At 48.7% G+C, this 17,225-nt stretch overlaps 1 protein-coding gene across 3 annotated transcripts in view; it reads right to left on the bottom strand.

The window, feature by feature from the left end:
* The window catches only part of LOC120374141 (gonadotropin-releasing hormone II receptor-like), a 54,277-nt gene that overhangs the window by 11,649 nt on the left and 25,403 nt on the right, over positions 1 to 17,225 (bottom strand). Inside the window, exon 1 of one of the 3 annotated variants that reach the window (XM_039493430.1) lies at positions 8,171 to 8,212. The exons of 1 other annotated variant lie outside the window; for it this stretch is intronic. The gene's annotated coding sequence lies outside the window, so the exon portion shown is untranslated. Of the gene's footprint in view, positions 1 to 6,946; positions 7,104 to 8,170; positions 8,213 to 17,225 lie in introns of those variants that run through there. One more of the 3 variants, XM_039493431.1, reaches the window with a different exon arrangement.

A 17,225-nucleotide genomic window follows, 5' to 3' on the forward strand; every position in this document is an offset into this window, starting at 1 on the left:
CCTGGCACTGGAATTATCACAGAGAGACTCCACTGTCCAATGTAATTGGGGTTAATCTAGCATAATGCTTTAACAATGTGCAAGGAAAGTTGCTTTGATAGGAGCCCCTGGGGGAGGGGAAGCGCTCCTCAGATACACAGCTCCAGTGCATTCAGGGCTTAGCAGGTGTATTTGATGATGCTTGTTAGGTGGTCTGCATTTTAACTTGTGCAGAATGCTGAGCGCCTCTGTGGCGAGATGGGGCACAAATCTAGCTTTATAAATAACATTCTTATTGCATCCTTAGTATCATTGTATTGCTGTCGAGATCAGGAAACAGCTCATTAACCGGGCCCTGAATCAAACTGCTCCAAAGAAAAACAGAAAAGATTCTTTGCCATGGGTCAAAGACTGGGTAAAAACAGAATAAGGTAAAAACGTACGGACTGGGTAAAACCAGAACAAGGACCTCAAGATTTGACTCATAAAAGGGGTATCAGGCAGTGAACGTCCAGGTACCAACACATATTTCAGTGGAGCACTTGGGCTGGGACCAGTATGGGGGCCCTTTTGGTTTTTCACATGTTAATGACTAAATGGGCCTCCTTTCCTTTCAGAATTTAATGAGCCACCCACCTGAAGATGTTAATGAGCAGGCATAGGAGACAATGACAGATCTGCTGTATTCAGGGAAACGGCCACATTCAGATGCTGCCCCTGCTTACAGCATAGCTGAATGTTGCCTCTTCAGGGGCAGCATCACCATTCCAGCACATCAGTTGTCTGTGAATCAATAATTATTACACAGATTTTTGTTGATCATGCTGTTGCTTAGACAACTGCCACACACACACACACACACACACACACACACACACAGATCGAAGTTCCTGGAGCATACAGCTTTTTATTAGCCCCACCGATGGGGATGCGATCCTGAACAGAAAGCCGTTAATTGGGAATTAAACACAGAGGGAAGAGGAGGCCAGGAATTGGATAAAATGTTCAGAAGTCCCTGTCATAGGTTTATTCCCCACTTTGAACTTTAGCGTTCACAAGATGGGGACCTGCATGGACTCCTCTAAACTAAAAGCCTAGTTTAGATCTGGTTCTCGCTGCCACCAGTCAGTTTTTAAGTGTCTGACCCACTCCCTTTGTTCCCCCAAAACTTTCCCTGGGAACACAGATTCAAACTTGAATCTCAACACAAAAGGAAACAAACCAGTTCCCCCCTCCCCTCTCCTAGTGCTTAGGAGAGATACTTGGATTCAAATTCCTTGAATCAAACCAAAGAGGGATTCACTTTCCCCCCTCCCCTTCCCCTGAAAATCCAAACAAGGGAAGAAATCAATCAAGTTCTAAAAGGAAAAGATTTTATTAAAAGAAAGAAAGAAAGTACACTCTCTCTGTAATACCAGGATGGAAAATATCACAGGGTCTGACACATAAACCTGGAGAGACTTCCCCCTCCCTCCTCCTCAGAATAATCATTAACAGCAAACAGAAATAAAGATTTTTTCCAGCAAACACACAATTGAAAATGCACAAATTAATTAGAAGATTAATTCACCTTTCTAATACTCACTATACTGGATAGTAGGAAATACTCCAGGAGAACTTGGAGACATGTCTGGCCTCTCTTAGATCCAAAGAGAGCACACAATTCAAAACAAAGGACAGAGACAAAGCCTTCCCTCCACAGAGATTTGAAATTATCTCGTCCCTTGATTGGTCCTCTGGTCAGGTGTTCATCAGGTTACTGAGCTTGTTAACCCTTTACAGGTAAAAGAGACCTTAACCCTGATCTGTTTATGACAGTCCCCTAGTGACTTAGAAGCCTATGATCCATTTTTGAAAGAGACGTAGGGACTCCGGGCTAGAGCCACAAAAGGGCGAGGCTGACCTCTAATTTTAGGCACCCTGCGCCCTGTGTAATCCTCAGTCCTGAGTTAGGTGCCCAGGCTCTCTATACAATGCCTGGAGACTGTGGGACGGGATTCCCAGGAGCCAGCACACTGAGCGCAGAGCCAGTAGGAAATGCTGAGGAGGGGGGTGCGGCCTAAGCCCTGCCCCTCAAAGTGACGCAGGCACCTCCCTTTGGCCTGACTGTAGGGTATGTCTACACTGGAGCTGGACGCACGAGAAGCCATACGCACACCAGCTCTGGTCACACTAGTGCCCTAAAAACAGAAGTGCAGCCACAGCAGTGCGAGTGGTGGGAGGGGCTAGCCGCCCAAGGATAAAGCTACGGTTTTGGATGGGATCGTGAGTGGGTGGCTAGAGCCCCTTGTGATGCAGCTGCACTTCTGTTGGGTACGTCTCCTCCAGCCGAAATGGACACTTCCCAGCTCTAATGTAGACATACCCATAGAGACTGGGGACTCTCCACTGTGGACCCTCTCCTGAGTTAGGCTCCTAAGCTAGGTTGGTCCTTTCTCACAACAAAATTGAGGAGGAACCCTTACACCTAATAGCCCAGGGAATGAAGGACATGAAGACCACCACTGTGTGGTTTTATAATGAAGTAACCCACTAGTCTTAATAATAATTAATTGCTAGTAACTTAACAGTCTTTACTAGATAGTTAACATATCTCCAGAGCATCTGAACACAGATCAGTCTAACCTTAAACCAGCTGCTTCCTCCCAGGGTCAGCCCCCAACACCCTGAAGAATCTATTCATTCTCTTAAATCCACAGGACCACCACAGCCACCACCTCCCTCTCCTTGATGGCACCAGGACTCAGGTGGCTTTGCACATGCCCACTGGCAGAAATGTAGGGGGCTGTACCGGCGGCGACATAGGCAGCAGCTGAGCAGAGGTTTTGAGGAGCTACGTTTTGGACTTAGGCACCTAAAGTGGCCGTTAGGTACCTACATCTCTTTGAGGATCTAGCCGTAAAAGACTAAATCTCATTGCAAGTCAATGGGACTTAGGCAATGCTCAGAGCTGAGTGACTCAATGCCTAAATACCTGTAAAAATCTGTTCAGAGGATCAGCTGTTCAGAGACTCCTGCCAGATGATCTAACAGGCGGTGTTGAGAGTTCCATGTCCTACTCTCTGGCTCAGGCAGGGCCGGTGCAACCATTTAGGCGACCTAGGCGGTAGCCTAGGGCGCTAGGATTTGGGGGGCGGCATTTTCTTTGGCAGCTACTGCGGTGGCCGGATCTTCGGCTGCCCCGGTCGCCGCCGGCATTTCGGCAGAGGGAGCTCGGGCAGGGGAGCACGGGGAGGGCCGCCTGCAGTAAGTAAGGTGGGGGGGCGGCACGCAGGGGAACTCTCCACCCCAGCTCACCCCTGCCCCGCCTCCTACCCGAGCACGCTGTGGCTGCTTCACTTCTCCTGCCTCCCAGGCTTGCGGCGCCTAAGCTGATTGGTGCCGCAAGCCTGGGAGGCGGGAAAAGTGAAGCAGCGACGGCGTGCTCGGGGTGCTCGTGCGCGGAGCAGGGGTGAGCTGGGGCGGGCGGGGTGCCTCAGGGTGGAGGGTGGGGAGCTGCCGCAGGGGGGGCGCTTCAGGGCGGAGGGGGGAGCTGCCACGAGAGGGGGGCGCCTCAGGGCGGGGGCTCAGGGATGGGGGAGGGCGCAAGGTGGAAGTTTCGCCTAGGGCGCGAAACATTCTTGCACCGGCCCTGGGCTCAGGGGAAGGAGGTAGGAGAGCAGGTGCTGTAACGAATGAAGAGTTCCTCGGATGAGATAAAGACAGTGAGGAAGAGATGAACTATAATATCCATTTGAGTAATTTAGAAGTCCAGCACACACTGGATTGTGTGTATCAGGAAGAAAACCACATGAAAGGCTCAATGCTAAAAATTAGTTAATCACTTTGAATGCTGTCTTTGACATTCACATTAGTCTCCAGAAGATGGTGCCTTCCAGTAATCAGCAGGGGGATGGCTCAGCCTTCCCCTCTCAGAACCGGGTCTGTCTTCTGTAACCAAACTGCAATGGGGCGTGTTTACATGCTCATTGCAAAATCCAGACTCAGGCCAAGTTTGCTGAGGTTCTCAAAGCTCTCAGCAAACCTGTTAAATCTGAGCTGAGTAATGGTTTCCGGCAGGCAGCATGCAAAAATGAGGTGGCTTTCTGCAACATCAAGTGGTTTCGACCTGAAAGTTAGGCTAAACTTTTGGCCATGTTTCATTTTGGAGGGGGGGGGGGATTATTCACACCTGCCACTCAAAGCAACTTTGGAGAGGGGGAGTGAACCCCGAAACATTGGCTCTGTCTGTGATGCTGAGCAAGTGAGTGCAGAATTCTAGGCTGAATTAAAACACACGGGCAAAAGCTGTGAGCCCAATGAGAGTAAATGGCCAAACTCTCATTGATTTCCATGGTAGCAACAGCAAGCCACATTATTTTCCCCGGTATCATGAACAATTATGGACGCGTGCCAAGCGCTGTGACCTTTAGAAGCACGGTTACAATCCCCTGGAGGAGAGGCAATAGCAGTACTTATTCAAACACAACAGCTCAGTGCTAGTGACTCAGTATAAAACAAGGAAACCTTTTCCTTCCTCCAGCAGGGCCTGTACAAGAAACCAGATACAGATAATGACACCCAAAATTACACTGATTAACAAAGGAAATAAGAGCGGGAATGCCCTGGAGGGCATGACGTGCTAGGTGCATAACTGTGTAAAATGTTCCCATATTTGCACACCGAATGTGCACATGGAAATATGGCAGCTGTGCACACAAAGTGGGGAACTGTGAGTGAAAATAAATTAGGGCCATTTGTAATTGCTTGATTTGTGGGGGAAAGTGGTTAATTCCCTGTGCAAATAGATGAATAAAGGAGCAGAGGGAGAGAAACGTTTGAGTGAAAACCATATAGTCCAAGGATTAGCTATGGGGATAACCGATTGTTCAGTTCGCTGACAATTAAAATTAAAACAATTCATTTTGGATAGAACCCAAACTGACATTTTTCAAAATTTTCAGCAAATTGAAGCTGAAAATGATTTGTTTTGATTTTGAGCCTTTTAAAATGTTTTTCATTTAAAAAAAAAATTATAGGAAATTTCTAAATGAAAAGTCATTTTGAATCAAAAATCAAAACATTTTGTTTTGAAAATGTAGAACCAAAACACTTCCATTTGTGTTCAGGGCTTTTTGTTTTGTTGGACTGAAGCAATTCAGCGAAATCGACACGAATTTCATTTTTTGTCCCAGAAAAAAGTTTTGATTGAAAAATTTCACCCAGTTCCATTCATATGCAATGATCCAACTTATGTCATCCACCAGGTTTGAATAAAGGACTTTCTGCAGTGCAGAATACACCTCTATCACTTGAGCCAAAAGAGTACTTCCTTTAGCTGGCAGCAGTAGTAGGCTATTACCTTCTACATGGATTGACCACTGAAGAGAGACCAACCATACTCTCCATAAGCATATTACATATACATGGGGCACGTACTTGTATCAGCTTAGCTTTGGGGGTAGAATATTTTATGCATAGTGCAGGATTTTCTAACTAGTTTGTGTTTTAAAGATTGAATCACCCTTGAAAAAAATACATCTAATTACAGGGGGGGAAGGTCAGTGAACTCAAACTAGTTTGGAGAATCCCAAAGAATAGTAAGAGCCTACAGCCCCTTCGAACTCTGCGATGGTGGCTCATGCTGCATTTAACTATTCAGTCGCCCTGCTCCCTCCCCCGCACATACCCATTTGCCTGCCTCTTTCCTAAAGGGATTTACATTTAGCTCATGGCAATGACATTGAATGGACTGGAGGAGGCTGACCCAGTGCTTCTGGAACCGCATGGAAAATATTAACTTGGAGTGTCTGACAGCACCAAAAAAAACTAAGGAGGAGCCAGGCAGGCAGAATGTCTGGAGAGCTGCAAACACCAGGGCCGGCTTCAGGCACCAGCCGACCAAGCACGTGCTTGGGGCGGCACCTTGTAAGGGGCGACCAACGTTCAGGTGGTGAGGCAGCACTCGAGGTTTTTTTGTTTGTTTGTTTGTTTGTTTTGGCCGGGCAGCACTCGGGGGTTGTTTGTTTCGGCGGGGCGGGGAGGCGCTCTGGGGGGGTTGTTAAAGCGGAGCGGCGCTCAGGGGGGTTGTTTCGGTGGGGCGGGGCGGCGCTGGGGGGGTTGTTACAGCGGCACGGCACTCGGGGGGTTGTTACGGCGGAGCGGCGCCTTTTTTTTTTTTTGCTTGGGGCGGCAAAAAAGTTAGAGCCAGCCCTGGCAAACACACAGGGAAGCCTACAAATCATGGCCACCAAACAGGAAAACCAAACAATCCAGGGAGATACCGATATTGCCCTTAGTGAGAAGTGTCTCTGCTAGAGGAAGGGGAGGAGTAACCCAGCACGCTGGGGGAACTAAGCACTGCCAGAGGTATTGTACCAGGGATGGAAATATCTCTCCAAAGTCACTTTCCAGTGTGACACCTGTCAGGCTGGGATACAAAGTAGCTGCTGTATCACCAGGAAAATTGCTCCCGCAATGTGCTTCTCTGCTGAAAATACCTGGGAGCAGTACCTGTGTATTTGATGGAATGAAAGACCACAACGTAATTATATAGCACGTGATGAGTCACTCTCCTCTTCGATACACCAGCATAAATCACGCTACCTCAGTTCACAGTGGTGTAACTAAGGGCTTGTCTACACACAGTCTTTGTACCACTTTAACTGCATCCACACTAGGGGTTTTACTGATTTAACAATGTCGGTTTCAAACCAATATAGTTATTTTGCTATAAAGGCGGTGTATACTGATCTGCCTTGTTCCCATGTACCTACATCCATATTAGGAAATGTACCAACGTAACTGTTTGGTTACACAGCGTACCCGGAATCCTTACACTTAACTTGGTATGAAAACTGTGTATAGACCAAGCCTAGGAGTTCTGTGGCCTGGGTTTTACATGAGGTCAGACTAGATGATCACAGTTGACACAGAGGTGTCTTCCTCCTCCTCAGCAACCTCGCTCCCGCTTTGCTCCTCCTCCTACCTTGTTGGACTGGGCTCTGAAGTGTCCATGGTGGTCCTCGGCGTGGAGGTGGGGTTATCCCCAACTATCACGTCCAGCTCTTTGTAAAAATGGCAGGTTGCGGGGGCAGCACCGGAGCGGCTGTTTGCCTCGCGGGCTTTGCAGTAGGCATTCCGCAGCTCCTTCACTTTAACCCTGCACTGCAGAGCGTCCCGGTCATGGCCCCTTTCCGTCACGTCCCTTGATATCTGCCCGAAGGCATCGTAATTCCTACGGCTGGAGCGCAGCTGGGACTGGACAGCTTCCTCCCCCCAAACACTGATGAGGTCCAGCACCTCGCCATTGCTCCATACTGGGGATCGCCTGGCGCGTGGAGGCATGGTCACCCGGAAAGACTTGCTGAGAGCACTCCATGTCTTGCTGAGCAAACAGGAAGGGGATTTTCAAAATTCCCAGAGAATCCAAAGGGCAGGTCTGACGGTTGGTCAGGGCAGTAGAGTTCAAAGTGATGACCAGAGTGGCTAGAACAAGCATCGTGGGACACTTCTGGAGGCCAATCAGAGCGCATTAACAGACCAGGGCGGCCACACTGGCTCCAGCGGGGGTGCATCAAACGTTATTGCACTCGCCGAGGTGGAGTACCAGGAGCGCTCTAGCCACAGAGTCAGAGCGTGCTACATGCCTTGCCAGTGTGGACACGTCCGCACGGGGCTGCTTTAATGAGCTCGAACTCGCCAGTGTAGCCATGCCCTAAGGCACAGAAAAGTTAAGTGGCCACACTCAGTGAGTCATTGTCAGAGCCAGGATTAAAACCCAGATGATCCTGGCTGCCAGTCCACTGTTTTAATCATTAGACAAATGCTGACTCTGGGGGCATAGGGAAAAACGGCACTTGCACTACGAGTCATTCATAAAGCCAAGGAAGAAGAGAGAGAGAAGATGGATTGTCAGAAAACAGGACATTTAACCTCAAGTGGAGAGAACAGGCTTGGATTAGCTAGAGGCTGATAAATCTGCTTTTCAGACTACGCAGCAGGGATGGTGAATCGTTCTGTAAATATTGGGAACATCTACCAGTACGTGTTGTCTCTTAAAAACAAAGAGAACAGACAAAGCATTAGTAAATCCCTTATGATCTTTCCATCGTCTGCTCTGATACTTATCGAGGAAACGTTCACCAGACAGAGAATGTGCTGTTCAGATCTACATGCTGTTGACATGCATTAGAGCGATGTGCAAACTTACCAGTTTTAAAAACCCCGGGCCAGCACCAGGAGGTTTCTTCTTAAGAACTCCTGTGTATGGAGGAACAACCAAATGGGGGATGGGCATGTTATTTGCTTCTGTAATTTCTTGCTTGGTATCACACACTACATCTGATATAATGGATGCTGTCAAACACTGTTAAGGGCTCTGGCAGGCAAAGGGATAACAAGATCCAGTGGTGGGGAGCTGAAGCTAAACAAATTCAGGCTAGAAATAAGGTGCAATGATTTCATAGTGTGGGTAATTGACAATTGGAATCACTTTCTCGGGGATGTGGTGGATTGCCTAGCACTTGACAATCTTTAAGTCAAGATTGGATGTCTTTCTAAAAAAATATGCTGTAGCTCAATCAGAAGTTATAGGCGTAAGGCAGGAATCTCTGGGTAAATTTCTATGGCCTACATGATGCAGGAGCTCAGACTCAAGGGTCATAATTTAAATATATTTACAATTGTTCATAGACAAATATCAATTTACTATTAAACGGCCTCCACTTTCGATACAGTTGCTTCTCACTGTCAGGAGGGGACACATTCCTTCTCTGTGATTGTTTGGTTCTGTTGGTGCTAACCTGTTCTCCAGTAGCCTGCCTGTGTTTTCCCCTGTTTCAATAAGGTAACGCATGTTCTCCTCTGAAAGCGAATCTGCTCCATCCAGTGACCTCAGGTCTAGACCTCCTTGGCATAGGTTCATGTTATGGAAACAAAGGAAGGTTTTTGCACCTTGTGACCAAAGAACAAGGACCCAGGCTCCAGACTGACTTGCAGGGATTCTGTCAACTGTTTAACACAGTGTGCAATAGATTTACTTTAGAGTCCAAAAAACCACCCCAATTGCTTTCACTGTCTCTTCCTGAAAAATACTGGGCCTAAACCACCTCACACACCTGTGAGAATCAGGAGTAACTCCACTGAAATCAGTTGAGTCACATCTGGTGTAAAACAGTGGCAGGATAAGAATCAGGCCCTTTATGAATACAGGCCCATAAAAGAAATACAAAATACTCTCCACCCTGGGTGCTCTGCCTGGGAGTCAGGACCCCCCTGCTCTCTGACATTGCTAAATGAGAGATGATCCCTTTGTCTTTCTGGTCTATTTCGATGGTAAGCTCATCGGGTGAGGTGCTGTCTTCCCCTGTGTGACTGCCCAGCAACCAGCCTAATGGGGCCCCGATCTCGGTTGGAGTACCTAGGTGCCGCTCGGCTGCGTGAAGTGATACTCCACTTGCTGACATTTCTCTTTTTGTCTGTCCGTGCGGCATGGGATAGCTTATGAAGATCACATCTGATCAGTTCTAAAATTTCAGAGACGGGTGGCGGCATCAGTGGGCAGAACCCTAGTGATTTTGGTGACGCCAGAAATGCCGGACCTCCACGTTGTGCCCATCTGGTGCTGCAGGCGGAGAAGCATTGTGAGATCAGGGGCAACTTGGCCAGTCAGCTCTCCCTCCCACCAGTTTATTTGCATATTTCACTCCCATTGGTTGAAATGAGACAGCAAATGAAACTGCAGGTCATGACTGAAGTGCTTTGACAGAGATGATGGAGCGCCAGGTTCAGGACTGGAATAGCAGAGGCTGCATCAGATCAGGTGCTGTCCAGAGTGGGGATTTGCACTGTGGCTCCCTCCACGCTATCCCTGGCTCAGGCACGTACATTTACCTTTGCCCAGTCAGAGCTGTTTTAATTCAGTTAAACAGTGCCCCTCCGGTGTTCGACTCCTCGGCCGGCAGCACCAGATGGGCACTGGCAAGGGGAGAGATGGCCACAGGTTCGGGCTCTGGGTACCAGAAGCAGTGAGCAATGACTGGCTGAGTTACCTTTGATGTCACAATGCTACTGCTCAGGTTCCTCTGCCTGAAGCACTCCGTGGACCTTGTCAAGGGGAAGCTGTTGACATAAAATGAGGCAGAGAAGAGGAGGAGCGGCTTAGACAACTTCACAATAACATTTAGGCTTAATGGCAGTTACAGGTTCAGGGAGAGAGACTGCGCTCCTCCCCCTCCCACCCCGCTGCCAGCTCGGCCTGCATCAGCAACCAAGATGACACCTTCTAGCCAATAACACTAACAAGAGCTGGGAGCTGCCTGAGGGGATCCCAGTTGTGGCTCCGAACGGGGGAAGAGTTACAATGGGCGAGCAAATGGCAATGATTTGCGTCTCTTGCTTCTTTCCAACAAACATCTGAATGGAAATCTCAATGAGCGGTTTCTCCACTTGGTTCAGCGGCCCTGTTTTCTAGATTAGCTCTTGTTATGAAGCCCCTTTTGTTCCATGGGAAGCACGGCTATCCATTCTGGAAAAAACACTTCCCCAGCTGAGCCAGCTCAGCTTGGATCATTTTACGATCAACCCACAAGTGATGCCAAGTGGAGGCCGAAATGCTTTTGCAGGTTGTTTGTGGGCCAGCCTGGGGTCAGTTCCAATCCTAGAAAGCCAGTTAGGAAAAGCGGCGTGTCTGTTGTATCTAGGTTGGTGCAGCTAGGTACCCCAGTTTGCATTTGTAAGTTTATTCCTAGGAGCTCTGAGTCCAGGAACTACAATTCCCAGGGTGCACCAGGGGAGGAGGAGGAATGGGAGGAGCAGGAAAGGAAGAATGATGAGCTGTGTGAAAGAGTGAGGGGAATACACCTTACCTTTGCTATTAGCAAGTTTCCTGAGTCTTCCTCCCAGGGGGCTGGGTGCACAACAAACTGGCAACTAGCATAAAAGACGCACAGAGAAACCGAGACCTAACTTACCCACGTGCCTCGTGATTCCCGCTGCTGGGATCTGCTGTTGCTGCTTCCAAGGAAATGCCACAGGCCTAAAGCCTGCTGCTATCTGCCACTGCAGCTGGCTGAGAAGAGACGTTTAAAGGGGCAGTGCCTATTTCTGCGAAGTGCCCCTTTTCGCCAGCCGGCTCGTTCCTCTGCAGTTCTGAGTATCCCGCTTGCTTCCACTCTTATTACCAGGACACAAGTTACACCACCTCCGTTCTTCATGCCTACCCCAGGAGATGCCCACTCCCATGGGAACAATGGAAATCTTACTTCACCACCTGTGTTCGCTAGAGAAACTTCTGCTTACACTCCAGACAAGGGGGGAGCCTTACTGCTTCCTTGCCTGGGTTCTGAGGGGTAACAAATCTTCACGCATCTCCCTCCCGTTACCGCAAGCTGCCACTCCATATGATGCTGCTTTCCAAGCCCTGGATGATAATTTTAATCCTCTAGCAAATGCTGTTGCCACATACTTCAAGTTCTATTCCTGTGTACAGATGCCTCACAAGCCCATCGACCACTACACAATACAATATGAAATTCAGATGCGCTGCTTTTATCACCTGCCAAACTTTACATTCCCAAAGCCAACACATCTGAGTCCTCCCTTCAAGATCCATGTCGAGTTCCATGCCTGGAGAAGCTAAGCACCCTCATCTCCCATGGATTGCAAAAGAATTGAGGGGCCCCAGCATATCACAGGATCAAGCCCATAATTATTAATTCTGTGGTACCCATCAGAGCAGAACAATATTGCACAATTTCCATCAGCTGTTTTCAGTCCTGAATCTTAAAGAAAACGGGAGTGAGTGACCAAGGTCACTAGCGAGGTTGGCAAGACAACGAACTTAATACAATGTAAGTAACTTCTCTTTGTTTTGGTAATGAGAATCATCTACATTTATTATCTATTTGTTCACATGGATATTTCTGTTTGGTCAGAGTAATTTATAGCCTCAAATAGAGTTTTTCAGAGACTGATCTTTTCCCCTTCTGTTTTTTAAAGGCTTGTGTTGTTTCAAAAGCAACTTGTCCAAGGAAACTTCTGCCTCATGTTGGATTTGAAACAGCAAGTCTAGTCAGAGGAGGACATCTAACTTACAGTGTTTTTGTGAGTAAATACCAGCATCCATGCAGTCATTTCCTCGGGTTAGGATGGAAATGAGATCACCGCTGGAATGGTTTCTTGATATCGGACAAAAAGTTCACAAGTTAAAAATATGTTCATGAAGTTCCTATCCCCCCCCCCCCCCACTCCTTATCCTTAAAAATATTATCTGGGCTCAATTTTTCAAAATCACTGTTCTGAGCGAGAGCTAATTCCATAACATACCTCGTGCTTCAGACATGCCCTTATCAGCTGTGTAAATAAATATAGTAGCCATGTGCTTTCAGAGTAGCCTTCAGGCCAGGATCTCAAAGCCCTTTGGAACATTCACTGAGCCTCACAATATTATCCTGAGACGTAATTCATCCTCACACTAGACCATTGGCACAGACCATTACATTTCACCCAGAGCTGGATGCTTTTATAAATACAAATGTCAATCACTCTGATTACCATAATAAAGGTTAAGAGCGTACTTTAAGGACCACTTCACTTGTGTATGCTGTACAAGGAGTTGCACAGCGCTGGCGTGGGAGTGGAGAGGCGCCCCAGCCATGGATCTGAAATCAGCGGAATGTTTTGCACATCTGTGAGCAAAGAGAAGAAAAACAGTGAAGCAAAAAGAATTATGTGCAATGGGCTGAAATAATATCTACCAGTCTCTCTCTTCAGCCTAGCACCCAGCCTGAGCGTGAAGGAGGAAAGGAATCCTCCACTCAAGCCACAGAACTGCTCCATGACAGCTCTCCCAACTCTGAGACTACAGTAGCACCCTGACGCCTCCGATGCCCAGGCAGGACGCACAGAAGGATTCTTTACAGAAAACACACCCTCTGGTCCTGCCTTCCACAACCTGCTTGTGTCAGCAACAAGGTTTGAACCCAGGACTTCCAGCACTACATTGTAGACCTCTACTGCCTGAACTAGCAGGGCAACAATATTAGTTAATATATAGTAGGCTATTATCTTCTACAGCAGTGTTTCCCAAACTGGGGCCGCCGCTTGTGTAGGGAAAGCCCCTGGTGGGCCGGGCCAGTTTGTTTACCTGCCACATCCACAGGTCCAGCCGATCGCAGCTCCCACTGGCTGTGGTTCGCTGCTGCAGGCCAATGGGAGCTGCTGGAAGCGGTGGCCAGTACATCCCTTGGCCTGCGCCGCTTCCCGCAGCCCCCATTGGCCTGGAGCAACAAACCGCAGCCAGTGGGAGCCGCAATCGGCCGGACCTGTGACACGGCAGGTAAACAAACCAGCCCGGCCCACCAGGGGCTTTCCCTGCACAAGCAGCATCCCAAGTTTGGGAAACACTGATCTAGTGGACCAGCCCCTAGTGCAGGGGTTCTCAAACTGAGGGTTGAGACCCCTCAGGAGGTTGCGAGGTTATTACATGGGGGGCTGCGAGCTGTCAGCCTCCACCCCAAACCCCGCTTTGCCTCCAGCATTTATAATGGTGTTGAATATATAAAAAAGTGTTATTAATTTATAAGGGGGGGGATCACATTTGCAATGTGAAAGGGGTCACCGAACAAAAGTTTGAGAGCCACTGCCCTAGTGGGAGATATTATACATTTGGCCAACATTGCGGTGAGAAGCAGGGAGCCACCACAGAGTTAAGCTCCAGCCATGCAGAAACTAGTGCAAACATTGCCTGATTTTGTCCAGAGAAGTTGTTTTTTTGGGACTCTTGCTGGAGCCCTGAAATGGAACAGTAAATAGTCCCAACTCGTCTGAGGACACATTTATGACTCCTGCGCTGCAGAAATTGTGTTCAGTGGATAATAAGGAGGACATGATCTATTGGGTGTTTATGTCACAAGATGGTAGGGAGGCAAGAGTTTATTTTCCAGAGTGGTAGAAATGTCTGTGATCAAAGGAAACATTTGAGCACTAAGGCATACTTATTCCACAAGGCTCTCTCTGTTATTGTACCTCAGTTCCCATCTGCAGGGAACCCTGTGGTAATTATTCTTTCGCCTCGCCTTCGTTAAGACCCACAACACACTTGGTTTCCAAGGCTGATATCATAATAAGGAAAAATTGTAGCAGAGGGTCATATAAACATATACAACGCCTGACATTCAGAAATGCTTTGGGAGCTGGACAGGGTGTGTGGATTTCAGTCTGGATTAGGGTTACCAGGGCTCAGAGTCTGGGTAAGAGGCAGAAGCAGGTCTAGATTCTGAGTTAGCCAGCAACAAAATCTCATGAGATTTCAACCCCCAAACCGTGAGAATTTCACACCATCAGTTGCTCTTGTGAGATCACCACCTGGGCCATATTCAGAAGCAGACCCCTTCTGCTCTGCAATCTAATCCAGAAAGAGTGGGGATCCCCATACAAACATCCCATCCCTGGAATGTATTTGGGCGGAGGGGACAGAGAGATGGTACGTCTTCACTGGAGAGTTAACTCGGGCGATCGGCACCGGGTTCGCTGAACCTGGGTGTGAGCAACCCCACTGCAAAGCCAGACTCGAGTGACCCTATCCTCCCTGCTGCCTCACTCCCCCGTGTGAGTCACTGGGACTTGGGGGAACACCCCAGAGTTCTGCACTGAGCTTTCCCAGTACATTGTGGGAGAAATTAGCTGTCTTTCTAGGCATGTGGGGGAATGATGGGCAGGCCTTGGAGGACTATGAGCACTCGAGTCAGGGCCGGCTTTAGGAAGTGGGGGGCCCAATTTGAACAGTTTTGACGGGGACCCGGCAGGGATGACTAAAAAAATAAAAATAACATGTAAAAAAAACACCTGGGGCTTGTACTCACCGGGCGGTGCTCCGAGTCTTCGGCAGTGGGTCCTTCACTCGCTCCAGGTCTTCGGCGGCACTGAAGGACCCGCTGCCGATGTGCCGCCGAAGACCCAGAGCACTGCCAGGTGAGTAAAAATTAGAAAGGCGCCTCTAGCCAGAGAAGGGATTCTCACTGGGCATGGGGATGAATTACGTCTCAGGATAATATTGTGAGGCTCAGTGAATGTTCCAAAGGGCTTTGAGATCCTGGCCTGAAAGCTACTCTGAAAGCACATTCAGATCATTCACTGGCTCACACAGGGTTTGAACACAGATCTGGGTGACAGGCCAAAGCTTCCCCAACTCCAAGTTCTATGGACCACAGAAGCAGTCCGAGTGGCTTGAAAACCTCTATACACCTTACCAGCCCGCTGCCATTTGTCTTTCATCTCATATGGGTAATCAGAACCACAGGCACACATCAAAACTAGAGATGGGCCTACCCCCTAGACCTGGACATCCCTGAGGCTTTGGGATGCTGATCAGGCCCATCTACGACGGAAACAGTTCTCCAAGCTGCTGTTATAACAATCCCTGGGCATGAGACCCTCGTGGCAGCTCCGCCTACCTGCAGTGCAGAACATGCACCTTTGTTACAGCCTGTACCTCGCTGGCTCGGCCAGGCTCATGAGACCACCTATCTGAACAGCTGAGTCACCACTGAGGCTCATTTGGTTTTCCTTCAGCCCAGAGGAGCCTGGCAAGGAAGAACTGCGGCCTACCCGCTCTTCGGGAGTTCTGCTTCCAGGCAACCACCGGGCCTGGCTAGGATATGGATCAGGATTCAAGCTGACTTCTCAGGCAGACACCTGTCACTGCTTGTGGACGCATCCCAGCATTGTAGGCAGGAGGGCAGGTGACTTCTAGCCCATGTGGGATCCCCTGTCAAACCGTAAAAGGCTCATATGGCCCATAAAAGGTCATGAAAGGGTTAATGATTGGAAGATGAGCTAAAAGGGTAGTAACATGGTCACAGATGCTCTGTACATTTCAGACTTACTTACGTCACAGAGAAGGGCCCTGTCTGAAACCAGGCAGCTAAATGTCAGCGTTGCGGGAGCTTGGGGCCCGACCTGAGTTTTGTGTCTAGGGCCCGTCTCTGGCAGGCAATGCAGCAAAGTGACTCTGTCCCATTGCCGATACTCTGGGCCAGCCGTTACTCTGGCTTGAGTTTCTGTGCTTATTGTTAAGAAGCAATGAGAGTGACACGGGGCAGATCTCTGCTAGGCTGGATGGACCAAATGCAGTGGCTGCCAAGACCCCACTTCAGGAAACTGGGAATCCCATAGACGCTGCCAGTGATTAGGGTGGCTACCCAGGCCCCTTCTTTCCTGCTTTGCAAACTCCTGCTGACGGTTGCAGAGGTTTTGCAGTGTTGGCACTAACTGCTTTGGTGTCCTAAGCAAGTTTGGGGTTTGGTCTCCTTCCCCCACCCAATTCACTTGAAGCACAGGCCAAATCACAGAACCTCTGGGCCTCGGTTTCCCCAGCAGTCAAGCAAGGATTATAATACGTACCTGCTTCCCAGGGGCGTTGATTCATTACTGTCTGCAAAGAGCTTTGAGGGGCTTGGGCATCTTTGGATGTTACAGAAATGCAGAGGGTTATTAATGATCCTCCCTTGGCCTCATGCTCTCATTTTAGAATCCGTTATACCAGCTGCAGCAATGCTTCAGAGATAATCCCACAGACGCCATTACAAAGCTTTGTGGGAGGACGCTGGAGCTCACAGAGCACCTGTTGAGCAGAAACAAGGAAGCAGAAACCTTGTGGCTGACAGGCCCAGTCTATGGGTGAGCGACCATGATAGACCCAGGACACTTTCCATGCCGTGCCACCTACTTAGCCTGTGTCTAAGGTTGCTATTTACCAGCAGGCACCAGATCCCCTTAAAGATCTCTCTGCAGGTTCCCAGGAAAAAGGATGGATGGTGCTGCTGACACAACTCTCACCATACCTCTAGTGTCTCCAATGAATGCTTTTAAGGAGAACGAATAACAAAAGAGTCTTCTATCTTTGGACCACTGTGGATTGCTCCTTGCAGCCAGTGATAGTTTTTTAGGGTCCAGATTGATTCTTTCCTGACCTGTGGGTCCCCACCTTTGCATAAATTCTTACGTGGAAAGTGACACACAATGAGCCAAATTCTGCTTTTGCTTACACTGGAGTAAACCCAGAGCAGCTCCAGGTGACTTCAGTGCAGCTACTATGGTCACATTAGTGAAACAGAGCTGCACGGAGTCCATTGGATCCAATTATGGCGATAGTGTTCGACTGAAGCAATTGACTGTAATGGGAGCAGGACTGAGCTGGTAGGGCCTGATCCAAAGCCCATCTTTCCAATGACTCCAGTGGCTCTGGCTCAGGGCCCCAATGAGCA

The sequence above is a fragment of the Mauremys reevesii genome, linkage group 10 (genome assembly GCF_016161935.1).
Source record: "Mauremys reevesii isolate NIE-2019 linkage group 10, ASM1616193v1, whole genome shotgun sequence".
NCBI lineage: Eukaryota > Metazoa > Chordata > Testudines > Geoemydidae > Mauremys > Mauremys reevesii.